General features: G+C 42.1%; 1 pseudogene; it reads right to left on the bottom strand.

Annotated features, from left to right (window-relative positions):
* Positions 1 to 4,829: 4,829 nt before the first annotated feature.
* On the bottom strand, positions 4,830 to 10,021 carry LOC122733990 (annotated as a pseudogene).
* Positions 10,022 to 10,345: the final 324 nt, after the last annotated feature.

A 10,345-nucleotide genomic window follows, 5' to 3' on the forward strand; every position in this document is an offset into this window, starting at 1 on the left:
GTGTAGTGACTAACCACCAAAGGCAGGGAGGCAGGAAAGCCTGCTGCAGAAATGGGGAACAGTAAGCTGTCCATTTAGCCTGAGCATAGAGGGGGTGAAGAGGAAGTGGAGCCCAATTTGAGGGTTTTGAGTGCTAGGCTAGAGAATAGGCTACACAGGCAGCAGGGAGCCATGGGAGGCTTCAGAGCAGAACAATAACTGATTCTAGCAAAAGAGGAATCATTTGGCTCATGCTGGATGGATCAGTGGCAGAAGAGAGCATGGAGGAGATCATTCAGGTGGGGGAGGCTGTTATGGTAATATAGACAGATGAAACAGCCTATCAAGTATTAGCTTAGCTCTAGACAGCAACTTGGATCCAGGGTACAAAACTCAGGGGTCAGGAGAGAGCTGGAGGAAGGAAAGGAACTGGAAAATGGGGACAAGAGTTACGAAAGAAAAACTTCCTTTACTTCTCAAATTCACCTAATTCCTACTCACCCTTAGACTCAAAGAAAACCTACCTTTTCAATCTATTTTTCCCACAATGCCTTGAGCAAGACTACCCCATTTCTCCTGTCAGCGTGTACACAGTGAAGAAAGAGTACTGACTTTGAGACTTAATGCCTGGCAGTGGGGGGCTGTGGGAAAATTTTCAGGTTGCAGAGTCTGGCTTTGGTCCCAAAGCAAGCCTAAGGATCTTCTGGGGGTGGGGAGGGGATGCAGCCTGAGAAGGGTGGGGGCCCCACTGCAGCTGACTCCATTGAGTTGGCCACAATGGCTATTCAATTCGGTTCAATTCAGCAAGCAATTATCAGTCTATTGTAGTATGGATAGGGACAATATACTTAGCACACACTCTCAGCTGTTTCTAATATTGCTCCTTTCTTCTGCCTTGGAGCAAGCAGCCTTACCGGGCCCATATCCAGATGTCAAAATAACACTGGTTTGGGGGGCTCTGCTACCCCCCTCAATGTCCCAGGGCAAACAATGTGGGCTCCTCCCAATTCTCTGGGGGAGGGGGCAGTCTCACTAGCTTCCCTGCCTTGAGAAGCAGCCTAGAGTAGCCTTGCCCTGGGGATGCTTCTGCAGACGCTTGCCGCCAACTGGAAGAGGTAGAAATTCTATCTGACTTTAAGGGGAGGTGGCAGTGCTCTCCTTCATGCAGAGACTCATGGGGGAATTGAAGGACAAGGCCTAGCTTCAGAGGATATAGAATCACAGACTCTAAGAACTAGAACCCAATACAAAGATCAGTTACCTGGTTCAGTTCACTCATTTTGGACTAAGCCATGAAACTGCCAACAAACACAAACTATCAGAGCCCAAGTGGGTCTTAGAATTTCTCTAGTCCAGGAGTTTTGTGGATTTCATGGGACTTAGTGTTGGAAAGGATTATAGAGAGGTTAAATGGCTTGCTCCAATTCAAAAGCTAGTTACTTAGGATAGAAGTAGGATTTTGCCTCTAAATTCCATTCCCTTTTTACACAGAAGGCCACTTCTAAGCTCTTAGCAAGACGATCAAATGAAAACCCATTGAGTACTGAAAGGCCACATTCCTCATGTTCTCAAATATAAGGTTCAAATTTATAGTTAGGACTAATTTTCTAAGCAATGAGGTGCAGTGGGATGAGCACTGGGAAGGCAACCAGAACACCTGGGTTCTTTTTCTTGCTCTGCCACAAATTCATGGTATAACTTTGAGCAAGTCATTTACACTATCTGGGCTTCAGTAACTTCCTCTGTAAAATGCGGGGGAGGGGTGGGGGTGGGGTGTTGCATCAGACAATGGAATCTAAGGTCCTTCCCCAGCTCTGACAGTCTAGTCCTTCTCATCCTTGCCATTCCATTCTTTTTGGTCCCTTCAAGACCTGACATTATCTTTTCTAAAGTACTTCCTAGCTCTAATATTCTGTGTTCTAAAGTTGATCTCTATCTAGCTGATATGTAGTCCAGGTTCTAAAGTCCCTCTCAGCTCTGATGTTCCATGTTCCAAGGTCTTTTATTGACTCTGACATTTTTATGTTCTAAGGTCCCTCTCAAACATTATATTTGCTGTTCTTCAGTCCCTTTCTACTCTAACACACTATGTTCTAGGGTCCCTTCCATCTCTAATCTATGTTCTATCGTCTCTCTCGGCCCTGCCATGTTATGACTAAAGGTTCCTTCCAGCTCTGTCATTCCATATTCTAAGTTCCCTTTCCACTTCTAACATTCTTTGTGTAAAGTCATCTTCCAGCTCTAATGGTCAGCATCCTAAAGTCACCTTCAGCTCTGCTGCTTTACATTCCAAGGTCCCTTGTAGTTCTAATATTTTCTATTTTAAGGTTCCTTTCAGCACATCTGACATTCTCTGTTCTAAGGACCCTTCCCACTCAACCATGTTATGTCCTATGGTCCCTCTCAGCCCTGATATTTGATGTTCTACCATTCATTTTAGTTCTGACGTTCTCTGTTCTAAGGTCCCTCTAAGCTCTAAAAGTCTGTTCTCTGTTCCCTCCCAGTGCTGACATTCTCTTTTTAAGGCCTTTTCCAACCAGGGATATTCTGGTAAATGTTAAACAACTGCCCCCCCCATCTACTTTAATTTGTATTATTGACATGATCTCCTCCATTTTCTTGTCTAGACGATCAAACAAGCCCCAGTGTGTGGTGTTTGCCAATTTGGAGGTGGAAATGCTCACCTGCTTCCGGCTCTAACATTCTACATTCTAAGGCCCCAACATTTTTCTTCACTACATCCAACTACTTGCCTAGCCTTTGGGACTCTACCTCCATACTATTTCTCCAGTTTCTTTCCCTCTTTCACAGCCTCTACTGTAGTTCAGGCCTTCATCACCTTCACCTGGACTACAATCACACCTTCCTAATTCATCTCCCTGCTCCTAGTCTCTCCCTTCTTCAAACCATCCTCCAAACGGCTGCCAAATGGATATTCCTATTCCTAAAACATAGCTCTAGCCACATTACTCTCTCAGCCAACAATCTTATTGGTTTCCCAGTGCTTCTAGTAAGAAGTACAAAGTCCTCAGGCTGACATTGAAGGCTATCCACAATTTCGTTCCCACTTACCTTTCCAGATTGATTCCTGATTACTTCCTTTCTTATACTCTATGTCCCAATCAAATTAACCTGTAAGGTAATTAACCTGCAATCTGTACATGAAATTACATTTCTGTCTTCCATATCTTTATGCAGATGGTCCCCCATGTCTGGAATGCATTCCTTTCTCAACTCCTCTTAGAATCCCTAGCTTCTTTTGTTTGTTTGATTGTTTTTGCGGGGCAACGAGGGTTAAGTGACTTGCCCAAGGTCACACAGCTAGTAAGTGTCAAGTGTCTGAGGCTGGATTTGAACTTGGGTCCTTCTGAATCCAGGGCCGGTGCTTTATCCACTGCACCACCTAGCTGCCCCCTAGCTTCTTTTAAAATATAGTTCACCTTAGGTAACACATCCCATAGGAGGCCTTGTCTAGAGGCAGTTAGGTACCAGCATGGATACAGCTTAGAATCAGGAAGACCTGAGTTTAAATCCTGCCTCAGACACTTTCTAGCTGTATAATCCTGGGCAAGTCACTTAAGCCCTTCATGCCTCAGTTCTTCATCTGTACAATGGGAATAATAATAGCATCTACCTTGCAGGTTGTTTTGAGTCTTGAGTGAGATAATATTTGCAAAGTTCTTAGAGGGTGGGCCCTATGCTTTGTTAATATTAGGCAGGCTTTTCCAAGGATACTTTCTAAATCTGTTATGGTCCATTTTATAGCACTGACATATTATATTAAGACTGGCATTGTATAGACATTAATTGCTTTAAACCTATTTTGCTCATTTATCTTTTTTTTTTTTTTTAGTGAGGCAATTGGGGTTAAGTAACTTGCCCAGGGTCACACAGCTAGTAAGTGTTAAATGTCTGAGGCCGGATTGAAACTCAGGTACTCCTGACTCCAGGGCTGGTGCTCTATCCACTGCGCCACCTAGCTGCCCCGTTGCTCATTTATCTTTGATTTCAGGTTGCCACTAAGTCTTTTAACAAAATCTAGCCTTCTCCATGATATCTTTATGCTTGGAGTTTCTTGCCTGGAGGAGACTACAGTATTTATAAGCATTGTCTTCATTCACTGGAATCAAACTTGAAATCTTTAGTCTCTATTTTCATTTGGCACATATTAAGAGTTTGATAATTATCATAGAAAAATATTTTGGCTCAACTTGTGCTTCCATTATATTGAACTTCTGGCCATCATAGAGATACCTAGAAAATTTCAAGGTTCTCTCTCTGATTTCTTTGCTTCTTAAGCTACTGTAGTAGAGGTTTTTTAGCTGATGTTGATTTTTTTTATCTTATTCTTTGTACTGCTTTGACTTTTTGTAAGACCTTAACTAGACTTTAGTTTTCAATTGCTGATCAAGGGAATAAAAAATTTCTGATCTACTTTTGAGATAAGCATGTTTCTTTTTTGTTATCTTTATTTGGGTGATAAGGCATTCGCATTTTCTACTTTGTATACCAACCAGTTACTGATGTAATCTTCCAATGCCTTTTCTTCAATCCTTCAATAGCTCCCTCGAGTCACTTCTGCCTTGGTGGTATTTGGCACCTGTCCTAAGAAATATGGGATTATATGATTATAGATTTGAGCTAGAAAGACCCTCAATGATTACTGTCTGATTTTATTTTTTAAATGGCTTATTAATACATTTTTGGTCCTTTTGTCAAACCCTGAGTTGATGGCTTTTCCAAAGGCTTCCAGGGGAAGAGTGGAAGGTGAGGTGTATATGGGGTGAGTGAGATATAGTGGGTAGGACCAGGAGAAGGAAGAGGAACAGTGGGGAGTAGGAATAGGTCCTTCACATGGGGAAGAGGATGAGGAAGGCCAACATCCCCCCAGAAAGCCCTATAGACACAGACAAGGTAAAGCCCAGTATACAGTAGAAGACTTCCTGCTTCAGGGAGGGATCCTGGCATAACCAAAGATAAGACTTCCAAAAAGAGTCCTAATGCAAGCCCTGGAGCCAGCTACCCCCACAGTGGCAGTCCCAGCCCTGATGAACTTGGCTGCTTTGCGAATGTCCCTTGAGATGGTGCTGGTTTATAGGGCACATCTGGGGATGAGTGAGGTCAGGGGATCTGATGCCACCAAGATACTTAGGCTCGCATCTGTCCATACCTAGGTTTGGTTTGATACCACTATGGATAATGAACCTCAGGTTGACTCAGAAGCTAAGAACTACTCCTCACAAGGAAAATAGTAAAAATGAACCGGACTCGGGTAAATTTTCAGGGACTGAGGGACAAGCATAAGAGTTGCTTGTAGGGGAGGGAGGAAGAGACAAAGAAAGAGACAGAACCTCCTCATTTTACAGAGAAGGAAACTGAGGCCCAGAGAATTTGAGGGACTTGCCTAGAGTCACATAGGTAGTGAGTGATAGAGTCAGCATTCCAACCGATGTCTGCTCATGTCAAATCTAGCACTCCTTCTGTGACACCAACCTTGCCTACCTCTAGCATTCTTTGAGATTTCCACCTTTCTCCTTATGCTACCTTCCTGAGATATTACACTTGTTTATCTTTCCTTCTTGTGGTACCAAAACAAGGGAGTACCCTCTATGCCAAGCTGACCATTGCAAGGGATTTGAGTAGCACCAATCTGCCACCCTTTACTAGACCTCTATTTCTTTGACTCTTAGGAGTCATTACACTCGCTAGGGTACTTAGTCGATGGTATTGCCAGAGCCGAATTTACAAGTGTCTCTGTGTTTCTGACAGGTCTTTCCAACTACTGAATGGTCTCCAGACACACAAAATCCCTGCTGTACATTATCCTAGCTTGCATTCTATTACTTTGCTATTACTAACTCTTCCCCCTCCTCCATAATGAATGATGCATTGGACTTTGATGGAGTTCTTTTTGTTGTTGTTATGCTCAGGCAATCTGAGTCACAAACTGGGAAGCCAGGTAGCAGGACAAAAGCTAAAAGGCCTAGTCCTTAGGCCAAGGGTTCAAGGCTATGTCAAGATTCACTGGGGGGAGTGCTAGGGAAAGAGTTACCATGGCAGGGTCTCTGGTGAGTCGTAGGCTTTCAAATGTATCTGGAAATGGCTGCTCTGACAGCTGCCACAGGGTTTCTGTTCTCTTAAGCTCAGTCCCACTCCAGCTGGTCAGCCTCACTGGATTTCCAGGGTCTCTGTTAGTCTTAGACTAGCATTGTGAGTATTGTGCAGCATGGAAACAATCTCTGAATGAATAGAAAGCCACAGAGGAAGACCTGAATCCCCTGGGATTGTCCCCTGTCTGTTGTCCTTTGCATGCTATCAGTTATTATTACACAGGATTTGTAGCTTCAAGGGATTTTGGAGGCTACCTATCAAAATAGTTTCATTTTTAAAGATAAGGAAAACCAAGTCCTAGAGAAATAAAGGACTTACCCCAAATCCTTTGCTAATAAGAAGCAAAGCTGTTGTGCAGAATCCCAAATCCTCTGATTGCAAACTCAGTCCATAATGGACTCAGCCCTTACAAAATGTTCCCCCCTCCTCCCACCCATTCCCAATTTTTGGACTAACATCCAGTTGAACACATGTGATCATGTGAGTAAATAGGGTAATTGTTTAAACAGGCAGAAACGTGACCTGCAGGGTGTGGCTCCTCTTGTACTTTGAGAGCCCCTGCATTCACACACAGCTATATTGTTTCTGGTGCCCTGAATGTGAGGATTGTTTTACTTTGTTCCCAAGTAAATTCAGTGGAGAGGAAACAAAATTAGCCACAAATTGAATGTGGTGAGTCAGCACTGGATCATTTGGATTTTATGAGAAAAACAGACCATATGAGACTTTTTTTAAGCTTGAGGAAGGGTAGCAATGGAATGATTGAAAACACCTTTCTTTGGGGGGGGTGATAGAAGGGAGGGAAGATTAGGGCAGGGGGCAGTCAGAAGCAAAACACTTAAGAAGGGACAGGGTGAAAGAAGATAGAAAATAGAGTAAATGTCATGGGGAGGGAATAGGATCGAAGGAAATACAGTTAGCAATAGTAACTGTGAAAAAAATTTGAAGCAAGTTTGTCTGACAGGCCTCATTTCTCAAACATAGAGAACTGAATCAAATTTATTAAAATAAAAGTCATTCCCCAATTGATAAATGATTAAAAGATATGAAGTTTTCAAATGAAATAATCAAAGCTAACTATAGCCATATAAAAACGCTTTAATTCACTATTGATTGGAGAGATGCAGGTCAAAACAATTCTAGGGTACTACCTCATACCTATTGGATTGGATAATAGGACAGCAGAGGAAAATGAGAAATGTTGTAGGGGATATGGGGAAAATAAGACATTAATGCAATCTTGGTGAAGTTGTAAACTGATTCAAACATTCTGTAGAGCAATTTGGAACTATGGCCAAAGGGCTATAAAACATGCATACTCAAGGGGCAACTAGGTGGTGCAGTGGATAGAGCACCAGCCCTGGATTCAGGAGGACCTGAGTTCAAATCTGGCCTCAGACACTTAACACTTACTAGCTGTGTGACCCTGGGCAAGTCACTTAACCCCAGTTGCCTCACCAAAAAAATAAACTAAAAAAAAACATGCATACTCTGACCTAGTGATACCACTACTAGGTCAGTATCCAAAAAGAGATTTAAAACAAAAAGTTAAAGGACTTATACATACAAAAAATATTTATGGCAACCCTTTTATGGTGCAAAGAATTTGAAAGTGAGGAGAGGCCCATCAATTGGGGAACGGTTGAACAAACTGTCGGATGATATTGTGATAGAACACTATTGTGCTGTAAGAAATGATGAACAGGATGCTCTGAGAAAAACCTGGAAAGACTTACATGAGCTGATGCAAAGTGAGATGTACTGTATATAAAGTAACAGCAATACTGCAAGATGATCAGCTGTGAATGACTTGGCTATTCTCCACAGTGCAATGATCCAAGACAACTTCGAAGGACTTATGAAAAATGCAATCCATCTGCAGAGAAAGAACTGATGGTGTCTGAATACAGACTGAAGCACAATTTTTTTAGTTCCTTTTTCTTATTTTTTTTTGTCTTTTCTGTCACAACCTGACTAATGTGGAAATGTTTTGCATGACTGCATATTTATAACTTATACTGAATTGCTTTTGTTCTTAAGGGGGGTGGGGAGGGAGGGAGGGAAGAAGAGAATTTGGAACACAAAATTTTAAAAATCAACGTTAAAATTGTTTTTACAGGTAATTTGGGAAAAAATAAAATTCTAAATTCTAAAAACAACAACAACAACAACAACAACACCTTACTTTGATAACCACTTAAGAGACAACTGTTTCTAAGATATGAGAGGCAGTGTGATATAATGGCAAGCATTAGATGGTCAGTCAAAGGGCCTGAGTTTTAATTCAAGTACTATCACTTATTAGCTGTAGGGCCTTGGCAGGGCTGTGCGGGCAAATGTTTAACAAACAGCTCTCTGGGAAAAATAGTATGCTTAACTGACTTTTAACTTTAGTCAGCATTATTAACATTTTCACCATCACTTTCCCAAGTCTAGACAATCAATAAAACAATAAATCAAGACCTGATTTGTAGTGAATCGTGGAGGTGTAAATGCTAATGTTCACAGTGAAAATTTAACAACCAGCTGGCAGAAAGATAGTTGTAGTTGGTACATCATTAGACCTTGGGCAAGTCATTGCCCTTCTCTGGGCCCCAGCTTTCTTCTCTGTAAAATTTAAAGGGTGGGCCTAGATTGATTAATGAATCAATTAAGCTCCCACTATGTTCCAGGTGCTGTGTGTGGTGCTAGGGATTAATTGATATCTGTCCTTCATTCTTGAAGAGGACCATGACATCAGGGTGATGTCATGATTTGGAGTGAATTGGATTTTAGTGAGGGAGGGCTGTGCGAGGTCACCAACCTCACTCTGCTCCAGAGCCATCTGGGTCCAGTGGCAAGATATGTATCAGGACAACTGGAGATAACTCTAGATATTCAAGGCAATTGAGGTTAAGTGAGTTGCTCAGGATCATACAGCTAGTAAGTGTCTGAGGTAAGATTTGAACTAAAGTCCAGGGCTAGTTCTTTATCCACTGCACCACCTAGCTGCCCTGGTGCTAGGGATGCAAATGTAAAATGGAGGGTATCACTCACCTCAAGGAGCTTATGCCCTACTGAGCGACACACACATATACATACCCACATTCTTGAAACCTGTGCCAAGTTCTGGGATTCAAATATAGGTTTAGCAATAGACTATATATTTATTGTCTGAGCCTAAATAAGAGAGGAAAGGCTTATCACTAGACTGGCTACAGGGTGATGAGCTTTTTTTTTTTTAACCAGAAAGACTAATGATTAAGTCCCAGTAATTGTGACCCACGTTAAAGAGTATCCGCATAGATGAAATTCAAGAAGAAGAAGAAGAAGATGATGATGATGATGACTGCCATCTCAAACTCATGCTTCATTATGCCTGATCATATCCCAGAATCCTTCCTGGTGGCATGGGCTTTGGCTAGGGGGAGGGATGTAGTGCAGAGGATTACTGTTATTAGTAAAACATTCATATAACATACTTTAATCTGATGGTCTGATCTGTGTTATGGATGGGGCTCTCAAACATAGTCTGAGACAGTTATGTGTCAAACATGTAACTTCTATTATCTCAGGAAGTCTTATCATCACAGACTTAGCTCTTTTCCTCTACCTACTCCTGTCCTTTCTCTCCCCCTCCCCCCACAACCCCTAGCCAACAGGAAGGAACCCATTGCACATAAGATACCTAGAGGGAGAAACAAAGATTCAACATAAGCTCCCTCGGATTTCTTCCCATAGATCAGCAACACAGTGAACCATACAGAGGCATGCCCACATCCAGGAAGTCTTATGGGGATCCTGACAGTGCAGCCACTCTCTAAAGGCTTACTTGGTTGTGAGTTTCTCTTCACAAGTACTTAAATATGACACAAAGCTCCACAATAGCAGCCAGTCTATTACTTGCCAGCAATAGGCTCCAGTCTTCCTCTTCCTTAAATCTCTTTACCATTCCTAGATGCTCATGTGGGCAGTGTACCAGTGCACTACCACTGACCACAGTGCTGACACTTTGCCTTTTCTTTGTATCTTGGCTACAACTTGACTTGTTTACAACCTCCTTGAAGGGCCCTAGAACAGTGGCAAGGACAGAATATGTATATGCTCCCTCTGTCTCTTTCACATAATACTGTAATATTTCATATTTACTATAATAATGATCATAATATCCTAGTTAATTAGTGGAATAACAGAATCTGAGAGCTGGAAGGGACCTCAGCAGCCATCTAGTCCAACCCATGCCCAAAAGAAATGTCTGCCAAACCTACTTGACAAA

Source organism: Dromiciops gliroides, chromosome X (assembly GCF_019393635.1).
Source record: "Dromiciops gliroides isolate mDroGli1 chromosome X, mDroGli1.pri, whole genome shotgun sequence".
Lineage (NCBI taxonomy): Eukaryota > Metazoa > Chordata > Mammalia > Microbiotheria > Microbiotheriidae > Dromiciops > Dromiciops gliroides.